The sequence below is a fragment of the Protopterus annectens genome, chromosome 10.part0, assembly GCF_019279795.1.
Source record: "Protopterus annectens isolate FY-2018-M chromosome 10.part0, PAN1.0, whole genome shotgun sequence".
Classification (NCBI taxonomy): Eukaryota; Metazoa; Chordata; order Ceratodontiformes; family Protopteridae; genus Protopterus; species Protopterus annectens.
In genome coordinates, this window is record NC_056744.1 from 1,170,932,189 (window position 1) to 1,170,957,860 (window position 25,672).

General features: G+C 38.0%; 1 long non-coding RNA gene across 1 annotated transcript in view; it reads right to left on the reverse strand.

The window, feature by feature from the left end:
* Nucleotides 1-25,245, reverse strand: part of LOC122813541 — an 80,111-nt gene extending 54,866 nt beyond the window's left edge. Inside the window, exon 1 of the long non-coding RNA XR_006366703.1 lies at nt 24,831-25,245. This is a non-coding gene — a long non-coding RNA (uncharacterized LOC122813541). The remainder of the gene's footprint in view (nt 1-24,830) is intronic.
* Between the last annotated feature and the right edge of the window lie 427 nt (nt 25,246-25,672).

A 25,672-nucleotide genomic window follows, 5' to 3' on the forward strand; every position in this document is an offset into this window, starting at 1 on the left:
CTGCATCTCTCAAGTATTTGTGTTATGTGGGAGGAGAAGAGGGTTGTCTGTGTACATGAGGCAGTTATAACATTGCCTCAAGATTCCCAGATTCACCAGCTGGACCGGAGAGGAGATTGACAACTGACCTTTGGACATGCTAGAATAATATTGGGAAATCCTTAATTGAAAACAAGGGCCAGTGGGGAGTGAGGGTGTAGTGCTTTTAATTTTTAGTGCTGACTTATATAATTGCTTTAGTGAGCAAGTGCCAGGTAACTTGAGTGCAATGTGTTACAAGTAACTAAATGCAAAAACGACAAACAGTAACTTTCTTTCAAGTGAAACATTCTCTAATTCAGAACCCTCTCCTCCTCCCACATAACACAAATACTTGCGAGAGATGCAGCTATTTAGCCAAACTGGAGGCTGAGCTCTCTCAACTCAGGACAATATACCCCAAGTAGGAGATAGCGGACATCCTTGACGGGTACCATTCTTAATTTGTATTCTTTTTGAGAAATTTTTATTAATGTATAAAGTTGTATAGGGATTATTATATAACTTTTTTAATGTTAAAATGAAGTCTTGGGGTATATTGAAATATGATAAAATATCAAACAAAAATTTTTAATTAACTCTATCGAAAGCTTTTTGAGCATCAATTATGAGTGCGTAAACATTAAGATTTCTATGAGTGGCATAAGAAATTAGTGTATGAAGTGATAACATATTATCAGTAGTTTGTCTGCCATTTATAAAACCAGCTTGTTCATCAGATATTATTAGGTTTATTACCTTCTTCAATCTATTGGCTAAAATAGATGTCATAATTTTCATGTCTATATTTAAAAGTGAAATGGGTCTATAGTTATCCGGATTTCGAAGATCTGCATTCTCTTTAGGTATAAGAATTGTTTTCGAGGCATTAAAATGCGGATCATTAATTTTATTATTAATTATATAATTAAATACATGTGGAAGTATTTTACCCAAGATATCACAAAAAGTTTTGTAAAATTCAGAAGTCAAACCATCCGGTCCTGGAGCTTTATGTGGCTTCAAATTATTACTTGTATCTGTTATCTCCTCAGAGAAAATTGGTTTGATTAAACTCTCATGAGACTCATCACCAATTTTTGGAAAGATAATCTTCTGCAGAAAATCGTTATTACTCTTATTTCTAAGTAATTCCTGATGCTCGCCATAGATTTGATTGAATATTAATTCAAAGGTATTCATAATGTCTTCAGTATTGGTATATCTTTTATTATTAAACTGTATTTCAGAAATTTGAGAAGGTATTTTCGATTGATTAATGATACGAGCTAGTGCTTTTGATGGGGTCTGAATATGATTAGCGTATTTTACCAGTATTTTCTGTTCATAAAATGACAATTTACTATTTTGTAGTAAAAAAAGATCTTTTTGACATTTTAATAACTCCGTTTCAGTTTGTTTACTATAGTTCCCAATTAAATCCTGATCTAGTAACTTAATTTTAGTTTCCAATTCTTGTATGTCTCTAGTTTGTATTTTCTTATAATAAGTAGCCTTTTGAAGAAAGATTCCTCTTATTTGTGCTTTGGTCGTTGCCCATTCTATATCAGATGGATGCCGGTGTTTAGAGAGATTAACTAGTAGATGATTGCAGGTCTCTTGAACTTCTTTAGTTATATCTTCTTTATTTAATAAATATGGATTTAGAGACCAATTATAACCTCTATGACGCCTACTATTTCTAGTGTCTTTGTTAAAAATGAATGTGATTCTAGAATGATCCGATAAGTGTCGAGCTTGTATTGATACACAGGGATCTAAAGTAATTAGTACGTCTGAAATTAGGAAAAAATCAATCCTAGACCACATTTTATGACAACTTGAATAAAAAGTAAAGTTATTTGAATTTATTAGATTATTTGTGTATTTAAATGGGTCATATAATTTAAAATCTGTTTTAAGTTCCTTTAATGCTATCACTGCTTGATTATTAAAGGACCTGTGTGAACTTGATTTATCTAATTTGGGATCTTGATATGTATTCCAATCACCTCCTATTATTATATAACAATTATTATATTGATTCAGGATAAAATAAAGTGATGCTATAAAAAGTTGTTGATTGGTACATGGGGCATATACATTAAGAAGTACCACAGGTTTATCATAAAGTGTAGATGAAATAATCACATAACACCATCTTCCCTCTTTGTCTATTTTAAAATCTAGAATTTTCTCTTGATACTGATTTTTAATAATAGCCACTCCTGCACTATTAGTTGTCCCTTCTGAAGCTACCACCTCTCTAATCCATTTCTTATCCTTAAGGACAGCACATTGGTCATTGGTCAAGTGGGTTTCTTGTAATAAAATAAAATATGCCTTTGACTGGAAAAATAAATGAAGAAATTGTTTCCTTTTTTTCATGTTCTGGAGCCCTTTAGTATTCCAGGAGTCTATTATCCACATACTAAGATCTTTAATTCATTTAAGGATATTTTAAAATTGAGAAACAGTACTAAATTTGAGTATAATAGCACAATATATATTGTCTGGAAGCAATCTTGACATCCCATCCCTAACCAATGCCTATCCACTATTCTCCTGGACCAGGACGTACATAGGTTTTTTATACTGTTAAAACTTTTATGGGCAAATAACCTTACTAAACATCTATTCTTTATCTTACAAAATATAACATCAAAAACATGCAAAAAACCTATAAAAGCTACATCTAACTCTACAAAGCCTAACCAAAACATTCCCTAATAAACACTGATGAATATCCACAGCTCTTGAACACACTATTTAGTTAAGCCTATTAAGTAAATGGTCTTCATTACACTTATAGTTACTATCATACCTCACTAATAGTTCTCATATATTATTACTTATACTAATTAGTTGTATCTCATTAAGTTATCTAACAACCATATTTAAATCTAAAATAATCAAGTATGTGACACTACCCCTATTAAACAATAACATTATTAAATTAAAGATAATTCACCATATGTACTGTTAGTTAGAAGAGAGAAAAAGAACTACAGAGAAAGCAAATGTTTAACATTTAAGTATAATATTAAATCTGACTTTATTTATATAGTCTAAATTATCTAGAATTGTAATGTCAGCAAATAAGGTGAATAAAAATAGGACTCTAACTTCACTTTACTGGGTAATATAGTTAAATTTATGAAATGATGACTGAGTAACACAGTCCTCAAAACAGTCAGAACCACATGCCAGTATATAAACAAGATAACCTTCACATTCCTGGAGAGCCCACAATATAATGTCTCATGGTCTCTTTATCTACTAATTATCCCAACACTAAATCCCCTTATTATCTAAACATTTGCAGTATTAAAACACATCAGTAATACAGGAAAAACAAATAATAAAATATACTACAAGGTTATTAGCACAACAATATTCAGCATAACATACCTAATGAAAAAGAATAACTATGGTAAAGCTATAATACTTCTAAGCAATCAGTTAAATAACACATTTTAAGCCAGTACATTATTAATTCAATTGTAATCATACCTGAATGAATTCACAGTTCCCTTTAAACCAGTAAAACATATTACATACTTTAAATGTCCACGAATGCTCGTTTTACAGTCCAAATAGCTTCCACTTCCTCAACAGAGATCTTCCTACTTCCTGAGCTTGTAATCCTGTCTTGGAGCTTGACGGGGAACCATTAAGGACGGACTTCTGGATGCCACCTCGAAAGCGGACCCTCAGCAGCACCCAAAGGACTTCCTGTTACTTCGCGAAGGGGCTCAGTTCGTAAGAGCCATAAAAGTTTGGAAAATCTTCGTGGACGAGCTGGAGCTGTAAAAAGAAACTAAGTAAACATTTACCAAGGGGCCTGGTAAAGAAAAGAGAACAAACAAAGGATTTTAAAGCCTCGAGACGTAGTAAGCATGGAATCCCAGCATCCACATTGCTGCAAACGGACTGGATGGCCAGATCAAGCTTCCGAAGCTGGAAGGGACTTAAAAATCTTCAAAAAGGTAACTTTTGCTTCTTTTTTGTAGATATGGAGTATTTGGAGCCATCGACTGTAAAAATTAATATGTTAGGGTATTTCATTTGAAATTTGATATTCTTTTCAATGAGGAACTTACAGTATGGAGATAATGCTTGTCTAGCTTGCCTTATTTGCAATGGTAAATCCTGGGCCATAGAAACTTTATTATTCTGCCACATAATATAACCTCCATTTTTTTTTAACAGTTAAAATTATTTTGTTTACATCCTGGTAGTTGAGTATTTTGACGTATACTGGTCTAGGTATGTTTGAGGCTTGTGCTTCTCTGAGAGCTCTATGGGCTCTTTCTATAACTATTTGTTTAGCTATGTCAGAGTCATTGAACAACATTTCAAGTATTTGTGTCATGGTAGAAATTAAATCATTGTATTGGATAGATTCTGGAATTCCTCTGATAATTATATTGTTCCTTCTGGATCGTGCCTCCAAATCCAGAATTTTATTTTGCATAGACTGAATATCCAGGTCATGAATGTCTGTTTTTTTGCAAGCAATGTTATTCTGTCCTCATTTTCAGATATTCTGGCTTCTGATTTATCCATCCTTTCGAGAATTTGACTGCATGTGGCACCAAAAGAATGCACCTGGTTTGATAGTTCTTTCAAAGCTTCTTGGATAGGTAACAAAGCAGTTTTAATATCTTCCATAATATTAGCCAGTTGATCCGGTTTATTTTTCATTCCAGCTTTTGAAAGTTCCTGCTGTTTTGTAATCTTCTGCCTTTTTGTTGTTAAATCTTTTTCTGGTGACTGAAGTTCTGATAATTTGGTTTTTGTTGTTGTTGTTTCCATACTTTTATCTTCTTTTGACATTGTGGAGCAAAGCAGATCTTTAGTATAACTGAATGGTAAATATCCAAGGTTACTACTCAGACAGTTCCTTTGTTTACTACTCTGTTCAGAGTCAGTCAGTCAATCAGATCCAATCCTGTTAATTTGTTTAATTTCCTCCGGTTCCTTCACCTCTCAAGCGATATTTAGTTGTAGTAGATTAATTTTAGCCAACAATTAGTGTAGAAAAACTTGCAGTATATCCTCAGGGTTAATTTTTATTCCGAGTATCTGAAGAGCTGTAGATATGCAGTGTCTACAGAATGGCAGCCATCTTTGAATCATTAAAAGTCACTAAATAATTATAATTGACAGACATTTGAGTTTCAGACTTTTTCTATACTTCAGAAAATATATAATTCAAAACTTTTATTTTAACAACTTTCTAAGTTTATAGGAACAATATTTAAAACATGTCCCTACTGTCAGGTCTTTTTCACACCATTACTTCTGGCTTTGTCTAGATTTCTTGTGCTGAGAAGTTCAGCAGTATGTTTGTGGTATATAGTATTATAAAGCTTTTAGGTCTCGTCTTTAGGAATGTACTGTATTACATAGAATTCTTGCTATGTTACATTTCTTTTCTACCAGGTTACTCTTTTCTGTTGTGACTAAACTACTGTTTTAGTATTTTACATCTTTTTCTAGCCTCTTTGTTCAAAAATGTGTGGGATTGTGTCTTCTCTAATATGTACTACTGTGTAACCCTTTGTATCTTTTGCGGATGTTTTGGGATGCAGGCATGACATACAGTGGTGTATTAGTGCAGAGCTATATGTGCACTATTTCGAGGCATTGAGGCATGAGGCCACATGCTCATCCACATTGTTTTTAAACAGTGGGCAATATTCATAGTCAGGGGCTTTGCATTTTCGTAGAGGTGATCAACAAAGAGCAGCACTACATGGCTATGTAAATCCCAGGCTTTCAGGATGATTATGGAAATGCAGAGGAATTTCTATGAACATGCTCCACCCCATCACAAAAGTGTAACAAGCTTAATTCATAAGTAATAAGGGGGAAACTGCTATGCTGTTAAGGGGCTTTACACATATGTGTGAGCTCCATTCATAGAAATGAATCTATAATGAGCTCATTTGCATACTAAGCATGTAAACAGTCGTGAATGTACACCAGTAAGCACAGGTTTTCTTGCAGAATATGGAGATGCATGGGGAGATTGGGTGGTGGTTCTGCATACATGGACATTTTTACTGAAGGGGTTGCTTGGATGAATGTTTCGTTTTGGTGCTTGTGCATACTAGGAAATGTTACTGAAGAGGACATTTGGGGAAATAATACATTTAGGTATCAGGAAAGTGCTTGTGCATACATGGTCAGACTGCTGAAGAGATTGCTAGGCAAAATTATTTATTGCATCATTTTAGTGCTTGTGCATACTTAATACAAATTAATGAAGGGGTTGCTGGGGGAAATAATTCATTTTTGTGTCAGGGAAGTGCTTGTGCATACTTGTCAAACTACTAAAGAAATGACAGGGGCAAGTTCACAGATTACAACTTCAATATTAAAAGTGAAACATTGAATTTAACAAGGGATGTGTGTACCGTGCAGATATCTGATTATAAATTGCAAATTAGCATACTATGTTTTACAACAGCTCTCATTTGCATCTCATTATTTTTAAGGCCTTTTGCTTTATCGCAAATGGCCTCTATAAATCTCGTCTTTGCTACATCCATTCATAAGCATCAGGAATACCCCTGTCGCATTTGTGGAAGTGACTATGAATACCAGCCATTATGTTTTTCTTTCACCCACTTTTTTGATCTTATCTTGCTGATATCTGTTGTGACATTTAGCATCTGGTACATTTATTTATTGGTTTAAGCTCTGCTGTCAGTTAAACAAGACACTCAGCCTTACCACAGTATTTTGCTAATGGTGTAGCTCTCCAATATGCTATTCTTGACCTTAACGAACTTAGCTCTTAATATTTTTATAAGAGAATACATGAGGGTTTCTGGTTCGCATTTTTGTTTATAGCTGCTTCCCCCACCCTTCTTGCTCTGTCTCAGGCTTTGAACCCTTTGTATGAGTCAGACTGCACTACTTCTTCTACAGAGATGCAGTACAAAGATATCTCTTCATAACATGCTATTTCCTCAAAACTGACTTTTACATTCCCCAGCATTGGGAGGGTGGCCTAATGGTTAAGGTGTTTGCCTCACAAACACAAGGTACAGGGTGTGAATCTCACAGGGGATAACTGGCTAGGCTTAAAATGGCTTGCTAGGGCAGTTAACCTAGTACTAACCTATGAACCATTCCTTTGGCTACACATACCCATCTCCTTCATCTTTTCTTAACTTCACACAATTCAGTTACTTCCTAATAATGCAGTTATCTAAACCACATCTGCTTAAACACACGTACATCCAGCTATTCCAGTGTTTCCATCTCTGTATAGTTACTGAAACTGGACAGAATGGGGCCTTACCAATAACCCGTGCAACAGAAGGATGACTCCAGCACTTCTGGAATACAGTCGTTGTGCTATGCAAATTAACATCCATCTGACCATCGTCAATTTCTTTAAAAATGTACTGCACACCAGCCACGGGGTGATTACAAATCTCATATTCTTCTCACGAGACTCTATCCTACTTGATGTCACTCCACCCAGCATGAATATTTGTTTTCCATAGGTTTCCCCACAAAGTACACATTTTATTTTTTACACTAAATCTCTGGTTTAGGTTTCCACCAACCCTACAAGCTGCTGCATGCCTCTGTGAAAACTTGTTCCTCCATCTGAAAACATTACACCAGTCTTCATGCTATCAACATAAAACTGATGTTGTTCTCAAACTTAATGTGATATATATTCCATAAATATAGTAGTCAGAACTAGTCCCAGCACTGAGGTCTGTAACACTTCACTTTTTAGTGACTTTTTCTTCTGTTTTCCAACTGCTACCCTACTTGTAGTCTCTTATCTTGGAGTCTGAAAATTTACTATCTGCTTCCCCAATTTAAGTCTTAATCTACACCATTATTTTCCTTTTATGAACAAAAAAATCAAAAAGCAACAACATGAAAACTAATCCAGCATGATTTGCCAACAAGGTAAAATCCATAAAGCCCCTATTATCTCCTATCTCCCCTAACCAGCTGCTATCCTCAATTCTTCTTCTTATACTGGTCCACTTTACCAAAAAACAATTTTGTTGATCTTAGGTTTAGATGACCACAGGCTTCCCCAAATGTCCATTAAAGTTTTTCTCTCTTCAGTAATATCACATCTTGAACCCACTTTCGTAGGATTGTGAGACCTGATCACACCTAACCAACAGTATGGTGAGTAAACACCTCCTATCATCTTTGAGGGAAGAGTGCAAAGCAAGCATGCCTGGTGATCTACCATATAAAGATCAAGGAAGGATGGGTACATAGCAAACATGCCTGGTGAGCCACCATCACATGATCAAAGAAGGATGGGTACAAAGCAAGTATGTTTGGTGCTCTATCATCACATGATCAAAGAAGAATGAGTGCAAAACAAGCTTTTCTAGTGATCTACCATCACATGATCAATGAAGGATATGTGCAAAGCAAGCATCTGGTGCTCTATCATCACATGATCAAAGAAGGATATGTGCAAAACAAGCTTTTCTAGTGCTCTATCATCACACTATCAAAGAAGAATGAGTGCAAAACAAGCATGTGTGGTGCTCTATCATCACATGATCAAAGAAGGATGAGTGCAAAGCAAGCATGTGTGGTGCTCTATCATCACATGATCAAAGAAGGATGAGTGCAAAACAAGCTTTTCTAGTGATCTACCATCACATCATCAATGAAGGGTGGGTGTAAAGCAAGCATGTCTAGTGATTCACCATCACAAGATCAAGAAGAATGGGTGCAAAGCAAGCATGTCTGGTGACTTACCTTCACATGATCAAAGACAGATGAGTGCAAAACAAGTGCCTAGTGCTCTACCATCACATGCAGCAAGACAGTTTAGATGCCTAAGCTAGAACTTGCATGCTAGAGACATGCTAAGATGAAAGCATTCCAGCAAGCAAATTCATGCAACTCTGTGTATGGCCATTCTTTTCCCACTTGAGCTATTCATATGCGACTAGTCAAATGGTCTTCTCCACTGAGCAAGCATCAAGTGAAAAATTGTCACATCACATTCCCAAAGTAAGGCAGCCTGCCTGCAATTACTCATATTCACTTCTGCTGGTGCCAAAATGCTAATTAAACAGTGAGTGCTGTTGCTAGCAGTACAGCCACATGCCTTGCCCACTAGACAGGTCTGTTCTAAAGAAAAATGTTCATGTTAAAACTTTTTAGAGTGAAGGATGTGACTACTATGAATGGAAAAAGGAACTCTTTAAAATGTTAACTAATACTTGAAGTTGTGATGCTGCCAGCCCAACTATCTGGAATTTTGTAAATAATCAGTCATTTGTGAATACCAACATAGTTCATATGCTTGTCTTACAAATTTAAGAGAACTATACGCTATGTGTATATTAAACTACTGGTACAGAAGTGTGTGTTGAACAAAGTTTGTATACTACTGAGCTTCAAGGATGTGTCCACAGTGTACCTTACTGAAAAATAGCAGAATGCATATAAACTATATACCTGTGCAAATGTATATTATTCGTAACAGTAGAAACTAGAACATAAAAGGGTTAACTTGCAAAACTTCAAGAAAATAAGTTGAAATTAATTTTTTTGGTGATTGTGCTATAAAATATAATTTCAATGCATCAAGGAGACAGGATGTCTAGAACTCGGGTGTCTTCTGCATTGTTTTGTTAAGTGTTTGATTGTTTTTATGTCCTCTAGCAGGTGCAAACATCTGAAGGCTATGTATTAACTTAGACATCTGCTAAATTGTGTAAGTTTTGAGAAAAGAGGTTTAGCTTGGAAAGTGAAGTCAGATGAGAAAAAGTGATGTCATCCAAGCTAACCCAGCAGTAATATTTGATATTAATTTAAGAACTCTCTCAAAGAGGACTTGGCATTTTGTATGTTGTCTTGGACCTAGCAAGAACATCCACTCATCATCACCATTTGCACTTGCCTGGCTGTAAGTAAGATTTAGGGCACAGTATCTCTTTTAGACTTGCAATGTTGTTTTAAAAATATTTCCTGTGATTTGAGCTCTGAAGTGACTGTGTTGATTTACTGAGTATCATCTTGTTCTTTTGTTATTTATTATTAAATATATTTAAACCTACCTTTGTGGCTATTTATGAGACATATTTAAGCTCTTAAGAGTGCTTGCATATGTATTTGGTGACACTGTACAGGCCAGTCCTAAATAGCCTTTCAAGTCTTGGTCAGACTACCATTTGGATTAATAGCAACATTGCACAGTAGGGTTGGACACCCTTTAAGAGCCTTGTAGCTGATAAGGGTGGCTGGTGGCAGCTGGAACTACCTCATAGTCTGGGCAAAAGGGGGCATAGCTAGTAAACCTGTGCCAGCCTTTCCCAGGTGCGTGTGTCTGTAAATTAATCAAATCTCAAAGTGTATGTGTATCAGCTACTTGGGGAGGGACTTGAAGCAATGGTTGGACAGAGTTGGAGGTCTTAGCTTGGCCACTCGGCTGAGATCTCAACACTATAGCTGTGCTAGTAGGTGAGCTAGGGAGAAACCATCCCCAAACTGACTGTGATCTCTGTGTGCTCTTAAGGGAAATTGCACTTTACTGTGTGTGCACTTGTCATCCTCCCAGTGTGTACATCCCCTAGCTGTTGCCAATGGTGAGGATTGAGGCTCCACGTCAAGAAGTATTAACAATAAACTAGCTGACTTGGAAGCTTATTTAGTAAATGATTATTTTGATATTTTATTTATAACTGAAAAGTTTTGTGGACATATTTATAGGTCTAATAAGAGGGGAAAGGCGTATCCATTTACATCTCTGCCAAGTTTACTTCTGTATTAGTTTCAAGTGATGAAATGACAGACTTTATGACTGTGAAATAAACTAGTGATGGTGGAAGTAAGAATGTGGCCCTCTTCTATCATTCACCAAATTTACATAATGACCTAGATATTGAAGTACATCTCCAGTGTTGGGGAATTCAAACCATTTGTGAGTCTTTTCTGAAGTTTTGGATTTGGATTTCTCCAACATATTGAACAGGATACAGCACATGTCCTGTAATCCTGATGATGGTAGTTAAACCAGTAGTGATCCAGCTCTTTATTAATGTTCCCACACACACACCCCCAACATCTAAGTAAGTGCAGTAGGAAGTATTAACAGTCCTCAGTACACTGCAAGCCCACTCCTCTTTACATGCTAGTAGCAGCTTGTATAAACTATGCTACACATGCACATTGGGGTGTAACACATAGAGGGCTCATGGGAATGACATTTTACTGCCATGTGCCGGGTAACACTATAGTTGGGCAGGCAGTATGTTGGAAGCAATATGCATGTTCGCCCATTAGTTGGGACTGTCAGTCACTTTTGGCTGCATGAGATCAGGCAATCTTCTTGGCAAGAATCAGGAATCTACATGGGGACTGCTCTCAGAAATTGTATTCTAGCAACATGACACATACAGATTTATGCAAAAAAAAAAAAAATATAGGATGCATTAATGAAAATGGCTTGACTGAGATACAAGTTGCACAAAAAAAAAATCAGACTATGTTAAATTTGCTAGATATGCACAAACTCAGCAAGACAGATTTAATTCACATGGTTATAGACTTCATATGTAAAGTAACACATTTGACCAGGCCTGGGTCTGGTTTAGAGCAAAAGGATTAAATTAAAGCATCTCATGATGTCTCTAGTTGTAAGCTTACATTGCAGGATTGTTTTGGGGACGTTTAAATTTTCAGCTCTTGCTACACTGCCGTTGCGATTTCTTATATTGTTGTGCCTCAAGCTGGGCCAACACTCAACCTAAGCACAGATGTTTCTTGTTGAGGTGGTGCAAAATAGCATGTACTAAAGAAGTGAAAATGTTTCTATCTTTAGTATTGTCAGTGGCTAATAAATTTATAATTACAAAATGAAAAAACACAGACACACCATCAATAAGAGAAGTGAAAAAAAGGATTACAGAGATTAATAATTGGAACTGAAAACTATTAGACATCAGAAACAGAACTTCATAGTAAGAAAAGTAGCTGCATGGGATGTTGTAATGGAATTTGAGCTTGAAGAGGATGTTAACAAGAAACAAAGTACCCAAGATCTTGCTCTATTTAATACAGTAGACTCCATACAAGATAAGATACTGGTCCTATTGTTAAGACTTGTAGTAGACTATAAATAAAATGATATGGTCATGAACTGATTCTCAAATTAGGTTGTGAACAGTTAACTTGTGTGTTTAACTTTCTATTTAACGAACTGTGTTTAACTGTTTTCTGTTTAATGAACCGGGATTAAGGCTGATTAGAATAGCTGATTGTGATAACTGAATTTGCATGCTTAGCACATAAGTTATTGATAACTAAATGTAGACATTGATTGTCTGATATGAGACTGCTTTATTACTACTGTATAAACATATAATTATAAAATGGATGCATCACCAGTACCAATGCACCACACATAGGGATTGTGCAGTTTGTTACAAGGAAAAATGTTACTGATAGGTTTACTTTTTTTTTGAGTAAATTAAGAACATGTACAGCTGATCATAGTTTAAGAGTACACTGCCCTTAGTTTCATTTTTTGCTGACTAAGAGCACTAAATAATACATTGTTCAAGCTGCACACATTTTCCAAACTTCACATTTGCAAAGATTCACTTGTTTTGCTCTCCATGTTTCCACTGGTGTGATGACAGGAGGTACCACCAGCCATGCTGGGAGAAGTAGGGCAGTAGATGTATGACTTGTACCAGTACAGCTAGCTGGAATGTACAAATAATTATATGTCAGTTGTATTAAATTGATCTGTACAGACGTTTGTGCTGAAAATTTATTTGTGAGGTTTGCTTGTGTTAAGATGTATCAGGAGTGCACCCTGCTGGAATGAAAAGAAATATACATGCATCATTGTAAATTAATTAAATGTATGTTTTTAAGAGAATACAGGGACAGCAAGGGTTAACCAGCTAACAAAGAAAAATAAGGGAAATGTAAATGAGCTGTTAAACCATTAAAACATCACTCCACAGTGCTGAATAGGGTCAGAAACATTAGTTCTGGAAGGAGCTTTTGTTCGTATAGCACAGTAAAAAGAGGGGAAGCCCCAGGCATTGACATAAACATTAAAAATGTGTATTGTAGCTGTCTATGCTAAATTCTTGTCTCAGCTTCAAAGGGGGTTACTGTGAGAAGCTAGAGTAGGTGACAAGATAAGGTCATTCTGCATGCCATCTTGGATATTATATTTTACAGTAAGTAATCTCTGAGTAGGGAGTATTCTGTATTGGGGAACATGATTAGAAAGACTGCTCATGTATTTCATCTCACCTTGTCCAAGTAAGTTATTATGGAACAGTAATTTATTTAGATTCAGTCAGGAAAATATAGTGAAGCTTAGTTTAGATCTTTTTATCTGAATCTGTCCATCAATGTCATTTTTAATATCTCCTGTGATTTGAACTCTGTGGTTTACAGTGAAAAAAAATGTGTGTGTGTATGTTATGTATATATATATATATACACAGTATTTTCATCCTCTTTTTTAATATATTTAAAGTTTTTATTACGGCTGGTCCTTGTAGAAAATACTTAACCTTTGAGAGTGCTTACATTTATTTGGCGACAATGGGTGGGCCACTCCAGAAGACCTATCCATCTTGATCATTTACTATCATTTATATTATTATTACTACACAGTATAACTGGACACCCTGTGTCTGCTGGTAATGATAACTACCTTATACTCTGGGCAAAAGGGGGTACATCAGGTAAATCTGTGCTAGCCTTTCGTGAGGTGGGGGTGTAAAGAATCAAATCTTTCAGTGTGTATCAGCTACTTATGGCAAGGACATGAAACACTGAGTTTACAGAAAGGTTGATGAAGGATTGGCCTTGGACACTCAGCTGAGGACCCAATACAGCTGCACCAATGAGGAGTGTTACTGAAGACCTTGAGGGAGACAAATATAGAGAAATCAGACTGTGGGCTGTGTGTGCTCCGTGTGCACTCTTAAGAGAGATTGTGCTTGATGCGAACAGTCTGCATCTGGAAATACTGAGCGTATCAATTTGGATTCCAAGTGCATATCCCTCTCCAGTGTTAGTGGTGAGGATTCAGGCTCCTTGATTACTGGCCCAGTGTGGGGATGTCACATACTGGTTTAGCTGTGGTGAGACCATCACATATTGACTGGCAATGGTAGGACCATCACTCATCAAAACCAGCAAAATTTTTTCACTCAAGAAGCTGAACCTAGAACCACCAAAATTTCTGGAGCTGAATGAAAACATCTCAGCAAAGAGGAAGTCCTGAATTTAATATTTTTCTACTCTAACTCACCAAGTAGCCTTTAGGACACAACACAGATTAGTGTGCCACATTTCTTCATGTCACAGATGAAGAAGTCATTAAGACTTTTAACATATTTTTGAAAAGACTAAATAATAGCATTGAAAAGTTAATTCCAGGCTTACTACGAACAAAATAAGATTATATCATATGCAATATATTCTTTTTAGAAAGAAATCAAGGGTTACAGGAAAGTATTAAAATAGGTCACTTCATAAAAGTGTAAAGCACAGGAGCCATACCTCTCAACCTCTTAAGAGCAAGTAATCTGGACAAAGCAGTAAATAATGGGGGGACAAAGGCCCAAAAATTGGGACAATTTTTAAATATTAAACAGTTGACAGAATAACAGGTTTTGCATTAGCATTAATTTTCTGAAGGGTATAAAGCTTGAAAGTCTAAGGCTGCCATTATTTTCTGACTTCTATCCTCAGTTATTTGTTAGAAAACAAAATGTGTTATGAGGAACAGACCAAAAGTATGAGGCAAAAATTTGGACAGTTAAGAGGTAGCACAGAGCTGTCACTGGACTGGTTTGGCTGATTCACCAGTATGGCTTCAAAGGCAATAACTGTTTTCACTAGACTGTGTATGGCATATTAAAAAAGATACAGTAACAGAACACTAATGTTGAATCAAACAAGCAGTTAAAGCATGAAATGTCTAAGTACAATCAGTGAATACAGTGCCTGATGTTCAGAGTAGGCCAGTGACTGTATGCATTGAAGTACAGCTGTGAACAAGAGCAAAAGTTTGCATAATTAAGCTATGGCCAAATGGTGAAGCAGTTGTGTTTAAACTAGAGCAGAGTGTAACTTAATAGGTGAATCTACATATAAAATGCTGTGCAAACGACCAGCTGAATAAGTCTGCATATATACTACTATCCTATTGTGGGGAATAACTATACTTGACTTGGTAGATTTAGTTTAAGCTTTATGCATGTTTTGTTCAGTCACACTGCAAATTCAGCTGAAGCACCTTATGCAATTCCACCTTCAAATCTCAATATATTGAAATATCAAATGTCAGTATCTTGAGATGACAATGTCGAAAGTGCAGTTATTCTAAACTGCATTTTATCGTGTTAGGTTATCAAATCTGCAGTAGTGGTGGTGGTACGGTGTTTGCATTATGGTTTGCTGTTTCTTTTAGGTGCAGTGTGGTCTGGGATATAGAGATGACAGCCGATGTGTGGTTATATACAGAGATTCAGGTAGGTGTTTACTGTTTAAGGGTTTGGGGTAGGAAGTTATTTTTAAAGTTTTTTGTAGGTTGGGGTAGGTGGGTGTGTAAGTGTTGAAAGTGGTGATTTTTGTACACATGTAGTGTGTGTTTGTGTAACAGAAGTATAGGGTGGGTTTGTTGTGTTATTCATGACAAGTGGGAGAGGGCTTGCCCCCTGCTTATACATAGATTAATTGGGTTTTGTTTGGGTGTTGCATGTGTTTGTGTGGTAGAGGATGTATTAAAAACATAACATCACATACTGAAAATTCAGTATTATGAACTTTGAATACAGTGATTGTTTTTTACTTTTTTTTACTTTTGCATTGGAGTGCACTTTCTCCATTTTCATGTCAAGATACCGAAATTCAATATTTCAGTATTTGAAAGTGGAAGTGATACCCCTTGTGTAGATAAGTCATAGCCCGATATATCAAGACCAAAGGCAAAAAGAGAAGGCTGCTATTGCTACATTAGAATAAAGCATTAGCAATGTGGGTAGCACATACAAGACATAGAAAACTAGAGATAGGGAAATAGTGTTAATTATGCAATACCTAAGAGCAGGACAACAAAGACACTGAGGGCATCAGAAGCTGAAGAAGGATTAAGAAGCAAGGTTTTTTTTTTTTTTAGGCATCTGCCACAAAGAAGAAACTGGGGGCCAGACCTAAGATGTAAAAATATAGAAGAAAAGGTTCAGACTAGAAAAACGAATACACCATTTCAGTCTTCAAGGAAGGAGAGGGAGGTAGGGCTGAAGCTGAGAAAAGCAGAACTATCAACACAATACTTCATTTTTGTTTCACTTTCCCTATCTGTCTCTATCACACACCCACAGGAACAAGAAGAGGGTCATACAATAAGAGAGCATTCCTGCCCCTCCAAGGTACAAATGGTAAGCTTCTCAGTCTCCATCAGAAAGCTAGCATGGCTAGATGCACCCCCAAGTGGACACAACCTCTCCAACCTGGAAGAAATGAGCAGACCAAACCCCATTCACGCCTCCTTGAGTGGCTCTTCAGTGCGGTGGCTGCTAGTTGAACCGCAGGCAGCTAGGATGCAGTCAGGAATCTACCACTCTGTGTCACACACCCAGGTACTGGTCAGATTGTTCTATTCAAAGAAGAAAGGAATGAATGACTGAATAAAAAGTTATACAGATATGTCTTACTTGACTTTGTGCCTACGCAAAGTCATACAATTCAGGAGGATTCATGAAGAACAAGGATATGGAAGTACAACAAGCAAACTGCTGACATGGCAATTCAATTATGAAAACATACAGAGCAGAACAAACTGAAAACCTGGAAGTAGAAAATGGAATACCACATGCAGCAGAGATGGTAATAGAAAACATCCCTTTAATATTGAGCAGTTTGCACTGATTGACCTGTACCTTATGAGTTCTTACCATCTGTTACAGTTTAACTTATGTTAAGGAGATGACATTTACGCTTCAGCAGCGACTCCCTACAGCACCAAACTGAATTAAAAAGGGCATTCTTGCAGTACATCCAGTCAAAAGCCTGTCATTTAATGCTGCAGCATTGCTTTAAATACTGCTAATAACTAAATCAGTTCATTACAGTATCCATAATGATGGTGGGGGGGGCATTATTATGTTTGTACACAGGAAGGTCTCACTGCTGCTGACTACCAGTACAGTCTCTGAATGTTACTTCATATGGTCATGGGTGGGTGTGTGTATGTATGTTGGGGGGGGGGGGGGTCACCTGACAGGAACAATGTAAACAAACCTGATATCCAAGCCCTGTAGTTCTCAAGTCAGTGTTGCAGTTACATGCGTTGAATTACATTAGCAATCCTGAAGAAAAAGTGTATACTGCATGGGGAAACTCAAAATACTAATTCACAAGTCTATCTAGCTTTAAATTACACAAACCAAAACCATCTTCTGAAATCATTCATGCATTGTAAAGAAGCCTGTTCCACAATACATATTCCTTCAATATTCTTGGATAAGATAAGCAGATTTACTGGGGATGTTAAAAGATGCATTTGAAAAAGTTAAGTAGCAACTTTCATTAAGCAAAAGAACAGCACAAAAATTAAAATAAATAAGATCTACCTCGTTACATTGACAGCTGCTGAACCAGTTAAGATTAGTATTCAAAACCATCCCAGTACACCTAATGCACTGAATTTGTAAAAAGGAAACAGCACTTATGACAACAAAACTAAAAGTTATGAGAGAGAACAATGTGTCTCTTTACAATGTCTTACTTGTTTTGAAACATTCTTGCAAACAGCCATTTGCCTCCTTAGTGATTGTGCCTTGGTGCAGCAGACATACCTTACTTTTACCCTCTTTATGTTTTTTCTGTGACCCTTGTATACAGAAATGCACTGCAAAGGGATGGTAGATGTTATTTTTATGCAAATACAGTACAAACTCCAGACTGGTTTTGTATTCAGAGTAATGTTGAATTTGGGTTAAAAACTGATTCTGGTAAAAAGGCATTTTCAAAAAGTGTTGAATAGATCTGCTTTGACTTCCATTAATGATGTCCATGTATAGTGTAGAAAAATATGTACATGGGCTTGTTTTAAGCATTTGCTAGTAATATATATCAATGAAATGATTCCTGTGGTGCTGAAATGCTTGGAAACAAGAGTTGTTCCCTACCTTGATGCCTTTGCCAGGAATGGAATTACACCTGTGTACTTATATACTAGCCATAACCAGTGGAATGAATGTTTGGACTGGAAATAAAATGCCCATTAGTTTATAGAATCAAGATTACCCACCTTCACCCACAAATACAGAAGTTAAACAACCCTGAAGTAGTGTTTCCAGTGGAATGAGTCTTGGATTTTGGATCACATATCATAGTTGTAAAATAATCATCCACACCAATGTAACAATTTTGAGCTTTGTTTATCAATATGTGGAGATGAGGGGTTAGACCCAAGTGCAGTGCAGACTGATGTGGCAAGGCAAAGTTAACTGTTAGGAAAATTTCACTTTACAAATAAAGCCTTAATTTTAGAGCCAGCAGTTCAGAAACACTACCCCCTGCCCCTTTTCAAACATTTGGAGAAGTCCTTTTGCACACACACACATCTAATTTGTTTTAGAAGAGACAGATGAGTGAGTGTGTGTGTATGTATATATATATATATATATATAGATAGATAGCACGTTTACTTTGAAACATCTAAAACCCATACCATCTTTACCAGAAAGGCTCATCCCGACTCTGCTACACTTTGCTGTGAATGAAAGGTTAGTTTGCTTTTATTTTTTGTATTTTGTATTACTTTATTGCCTTTCTATATTTTGAATACTGTGGTTTGTTTTCTTTACCTTGTGTTTTACTTACATTCTGCTTTAACAGCATATGCAAACTTCAAAAGAGACCACAGCGCTCTCTCTTCTGAGTCAGGCAGAATTTTTCCCCGCCCTCCAACCGAGTTACAGTTGTCTTGTTAAATACCACCATCTTTCTAGTTGCCTGCCTCTTATGTTAATATGACCATATATCTCATTTCCTCTCTACTTTCACTGGCTTGTGTGAGTAATCACAAAATCATCATTTTTGAAATCCCTCCCCTTCAACTATTTAAATTTATTGGCCATCCTACTGTATTCCATAGTACCAGAATACAAAAGTGACCACCCCTTTCAACCCATCTTGCTGTTTTAAAAATAGTAACTCTCCACAAAACCTTAACTTTTTAAGCAGGTAAAACTTAAGTTACCTGCGTTCACATCGAACTGCTGTAGTGCACACTGTAGTGTGCATTGTTTTTTTTCATCTTACCTTTAAGCATCCCTGTGACTAGCACATTCTCTAATACCTGCTGGAAAGCACTAGAAAGCCTTAAACTGATACAAGCACTCAACTCTCCTTGTAATAAGGAAAAATTAATAGTAGGCACTAAACAGTCTATAATTGCAAAGTACCTTTCTAAGTCAAGGGAAAACAGCTCCTGTACTTTACAAAAAAAGCATCAAACCAAGCATGTCCAAGGGTCAGCTTCCAGTGATTTCTCCTGTCCACCTGGTGAATCTGGGCATACTGCAGCAATGCAACAATTGCCTCATGTACACAGACAACCCTCTCCTCCTACCACCCAACACTACAACCTGCGAGAGATGCACTTACATAGCCAAAATGGAAGCAAAGCTCTCTCCACCCAAGATTGTGCTAGACAGTCAAGAGGAGAAGGTCAACACCCACACTACACCTCAAGCAACACATAGCCCTTCTAAACCCACACCACAAACACCCACATATAGTAACACTAAATCCACATATGCAGAGGCCCTTAACTGTAACCTGCCCAAGCAACAAGGACCTCTGAAGCTGAAACGCAAACAAACACCAATCACAACCAAAGTGTCACATAGTTCACAACACCATTGTGCCACCCAGCAACAGCCCTTAAGGCAAGACAATGTACCTAACACTTTAGTCATAGGTGACTCTATAGTCCGGCACACTGATGTCCCTCTCACCAGGTTGAACAAGGAGAAAATTACAGTCAGCTGCCTGTTGGGTGCCAGGATCCGCCACATAACACATTCACTCAAGTCACTCCACAACAAGTACAAATATGACTATGTCATTGTCCATGGTGGAGTGAATGACTTGAGATGTACCTCCCTGAACTACATGAAGAGACATGGAAGAGCTCTCAGATCATGTGGCCCAGGCAGGTATGACCCTAGCCCTGAGTAGCATCCTGCCTTTGCCCAGAATGATACCACAATATAAGGACAAAATGACTGACTTCAACAATTAGCTAAGCTTCTGGTGTCATTCAAAAGGGATCCAGTATCCATCTGCCTGGGACAACATGACTGACAGACCACTATGCTTTGCCAGAGATGGTCTGCACCTGTCGCCCTGGGATTCACGTTACTGGCTAAGGCTCTTGCCACCCCTATATTGCCTTTTTCAGGCAAAGTTCAAAGGACGAAACCACCACCATAACAGGTACAAGCATGCAAAATCTGAAGGTAATGCTACTCAATGCTAGAAGTCTAAACCTCAAAATGCACTCTCTCGAGGCACTCCTAAAAATGGAGAACATTGATATCTGTGCAGTAACTGAGACCTGGTTCAAGGCTACAGAGAGCACCCCTGCAATACCAGGCTACAACTCTTGCCACACTTTTCGGCCATCAAACCAGGACCAAAACATTAAAGGTGGAGGAGTGTCAATATTCACCAAAGATATTCACACCACCAGGCTAGTTGCCCAACACAATGAGTCTGAAATTCTCCAGGTGCAACTAACACTAGACTAGGTAAGACTGCAATCCAAATTGTAGCTACAGATCCCCCATCATACCCCAAGATTCTCACTACACCTTTCTAAACATACTGGAAAATATTAAGATAGAACCAAACACCCTAATACTGGGTGATTTTAACTACCCTGCCATTAACTGGGAAAACTACTCATGTACAAACACCTTTGCCCAACAGTTCTTGGAATTCATAAATGCCAATGCCTTGGATCAACTAATCCACAGTCCCAACAGGGGCTCCAATATCCTAGACCTGTTCATTACCAACATGGGAAATTGATGCTCCACACCTATGGTCACCCCTCAATAGTCAGGTCTGACCATAAGCTAATCACCCTTAACATCCACATCTCACCCCCACCATCCACATCTCACCCCCACCATCCACATCTCACCCCCACCCCCAGTAAGGAAACCTCCATAAAAAACTTCTCCAAAGCCAATTTCATGCTACTCAAGTTAGAAGTGACAAACTTCATGACACCCATGGAGACAGGAACTGAAAGTTCAACTGCTGAATCCTACACTAAGGCACTGTACGAGCACATCCACTCATGCATGAATTGTGCCATCCCAAATAGAACCAAGATGCTCTCATCCAAAAAAGGAAGCCAATCTGGTGGTCCCCTGCCATAAACAAACTTTACAACAAAAGGAAGAAACTGTTGCAGAAAAGAGGAAAATCCCAGGATGCAAAAAACTCCCTTACCAGCCTCAGTAAGAAACTGAGATCCCTCATACAATCCTCTAAAAGCTACTTACGAAAGTAAAATTGCCAAAGATTCCAAAGACAACCACAAGGCATTCTATAACTATGCCAGGAATCTAAATGGCAATGCTCAGATCTGCTGTGAGCTAAAACAGAATGGCATTAAATATACTGATCCCAAGGATATTGCCAATATCCTGGCAGATCGATTCAGTGCAAACTTCACCCCCCTCTCACCCCCTAAATGGCCCATCTCAATACCGGAAGATTGCCAAATTCTGGTAATAATGGTCACACAGGTAATAAATGCACTCTCCAAATCTAAGAATACAGCATCCATGGGACCAGATGACATCCCGGGCTGTGTACTACATGAACTACAATATGAACTGGCACAAGTGTCATGTTTAATCATAGCCTCACCTCAGGCTTCATGCCCACTGAGTGGTGCAGAGCTACAGTTATCCCACTCCACAAGGGGGGAATCCAGCTTGGATCCCGGAAACTACTGTCCCATCAGTCTGACAAGCCTTATCTGCAAGGCCACGGAGTGTATTATCATGGAACATATAAACAAAGACATTGACAACCTTCAAGCACTGGACCCCACCCAGTTTGGGTTTGTGAAGGGCCGATCTTGTCTCCTGAACCTGACTGACTATTTCGAATCAGTCTCCAGAGCCATGGACAAGGGTAAGGTGGTCCACACAGCCGATCTAGACCTTGCCAAGGCCTTTGACACCACCCCCACTCTGGAATCATAGATAAGCTTACTAAGCTGGGCATTAATCCCTAAGTCACCCAATGGATTGCTAACTGGCTTACTGATAGAACCCACACTGTAAAAGTAGCACCCATACTGTAAAAGTAGCAGACTCCAAATCCAGCTCCAGACAAGTGGAGTACCTCAGGGTTCGGTCCTGGGACCGCTCTTGTTTGGCATCTAATTCTCCGAGGTACAGGCCAACACTAAGGGACTCTGGCTAACAAAGTTCGCAGATGACTGCAAACTGGGAGCCATTATTGAATCCCCAAATGATGTGGATAATCTACAAAAGGGCCTTACAGAAACAGATGCTTGGTGCCAGAGCCATGGGCTCAAGCTCAATGCCAAGAAATGCATAGTTATCCCCTTTGGGAAAAAAACATGTATCCGTGAATTACCATATAGGTGGCAGTACACTAAACACCAAAAGTGTGGTGAGACTTAGGGACACAGGTGGACAGTGATCTCACCTTCGCTAACCACATCACCACAACAGTCAGGAAATCCTTCTATGTGGCACACCTCATCACCAAGGGCTTTTCATCCAGAAAAAGGGAGGTCATTGTCCCCACTGTACTCATCCCTCATTAGACCCATTATAGAATACAATGCCCCGTTTGGTATGTACCTCTCAAGACATCTGCAACAACTGGAAAGGCAGCAGAAATACTTCAGTAAAAAAAATCACAGGCTGACCGCCTTAAAAAACTCCACCTATACTCTGTCGCATATCGTCCACTCAGAGGCGATCTCTGCTCAACATACAAGACAGTGTCAAACCCAAAGCTGTTGGACATGTTACACTTAAAGAAATCCCAATCCCTCAGAGCCACACGCTCCAGGGATCTAAACCTTGTCATCACAATAAACAAAACCTGCTAGAGGGATAGGTTCCTGACCCAGAGACTCCCCAGACTCTGGAATAGATTGCCCATACATATCAAGCAGAGTTCCTCTTTGTCCCTCTTCAAAAAGAACCTTGATGATTGGATGGGAGAAAGAAAATTCACCCCAGGGATCATGTCAGTCGCCCTGCTAGACAGGGGTCTAGGGAAGTAACTAGTGTGGGAAGAAATAGCCAGGGAATTGTTATGGCTAGGCTTGTATAGTCCCTACGGCTGATAACCTAGTACCAACCTATGAACCCATCTAGTTTCATAACATTTGTGAACAGAACATCCCAAAACCCATAACCATCAAATTTCATAACATCTAGCACTACAAATCACAACAAAACATTTTCTCCACATATACCACCAAACACACTTTTTACTATGTTTCGGCACAGGGGCAAGCCCCCCCTGCACCCCCCCCAGAAATATACCAACTCCAAGATCACACTACAATGGGAAAGAGTTAATTTCCTAACCCCACTCTATCAAGCACCTCCAGCCCCACCCCACAGAAACATAGTAAAAAGTGTGTTTGGTGTCATACGTGATTATATGTGGAGGGGATGTTATTTTCATGTGATTTTCACTGTTATGAAATGCAATGTTATGGGTTTTAGATGTTCTGGTCTCACGGTTATGACATTAGATGTTATGGGCTTTAGATGTTTTGAAGGGGACCCATATTATATACATGACTTCACTTTCATAATCACAAATTACTGAAATACTGAATTTCAGCAATTAGCATCTATGAAGCCAAAACTTCAAAATAACAAAACTGCATAAGCACAACTAGGACTCTTATGCATTTGCATTATCTTATGGAGGTGTTTGGCTGGGATAGTGTCTGCAGTTAAAGGTGAGTGAGTGTTTTTTTAACTTGTAGCAGTGCGTTAGGGTAGGGAGGTGGAGGTATGAGTGTGTATGTTGGCTGTATGATTTTTTTTTACTGTTTGTACAAGAAGTAAGGATGTGTAGGGTGTATAGTGTAGGTGTGTCTCTGTGTGGTGTTTTGGTGTATTGAGTTTTGTGGTGTAGGTGTTCTGGTTTGTGTGTACTGTAAGCTTTGTGTTCGATGGTGTGGTTTCGTGATGGTTTCAGCTTTATACTATCAAAATGCATCATAATTTACAAAAAAACAAACATTACACGGGATAAAGGCACACAATTTTATTATTGGTGAACTCAACATCTCTACTGGATCAAGATCTGAAACACCGTCCTGATTTTACTCATACCAGTCAAAATAACTTCCTTGAAGGTGCAAGCATTCAAATAGTGCTAGCAATTGTGTTGCATCTTTCGGCTTTTTCCGGTTAGGGATCGCCATAGCGGAATCCCGGTCCGCTAGATTGGCAGCAGATTTGTACGTACCGAGTTGCCAGCCTAGACCTTCAACGAAGGTAAGCCCATTCACGCATGTCTCCAAACAGAAGACGCTCTAGCTGAGAATCGAACAGGACAACGCTACCGCAGTCACACAGGCTAGCAATCCCTTTCTTAAATATTTAGGATGCAAGGATATAAACTTACACATATACAAACATAACTACAGCTATTTTTCCCTTAGGCTACAGTTACATACTTTTAAAACTAAATGATATAGCTTGATTACCTACCTTTGTCCGTTATCTTTAACAGGTAGGAGTGAAGTCTCATTACTAACACAAGAACAGCTTATCCAAGCTTCACTCCTACCATAATGCTAGTTTGTCCCCAATTACTTCTCCTGCTTTTCTTAGTAGAATAAAAGATTAACATCCTCTGTACGTTGCGTTGTGCGGACAAAGGATGACGGAAATCATTTTAGGTAGTATGCCTTGCCTATTCATGAAAACTAAACTTACCAGCGGGCAAGAGTTGTTAAAAGCCATGATTTAAACACACCCAGAGCTGTCCGTCACTTAAATGACAATACTAGGAAGTGAAGAAATTCAGGTCTGGGCTCCCTTACACAACTTTTAATGGAAATCCCCAGTGTAACACTACACAAGACACCACCCTTCCAGGTAATTCCAGAATACAACTTTTAATGGAAATTGCCCGTTTAACACTATCCAACTTTAATGGAAATCCCCAGTGTAACACTATCCAAGACACCACCCTCCTGGGTAATTCCAGAATACTTCGACCATATATTTTTCACATTTAAAGTCAAGGAAAGTCCCTTTCTAAAGGACAGCAAAGGAAGGCTTAATACAGGAAGTTAAAAGAAAAAAAAGGGGGGGGGGGCATTTTATTGAATTACACAGATGTTTTATGCACATGTATCCTAAACAGCCTTTCATAGTATTCATTATAAAGTAACTACACTTCAGTTCTTGAGTAGGCAAAGATGTAGCTCTGACGGCTTTGCATATTTTCAACAATGGCATAATCAAGTATACAGAAAGAAATCCGTAAACAGTTATCTGGCAACGACACTGGAGATGGTACAGTTTGCATAAATTTCAGTAACTAC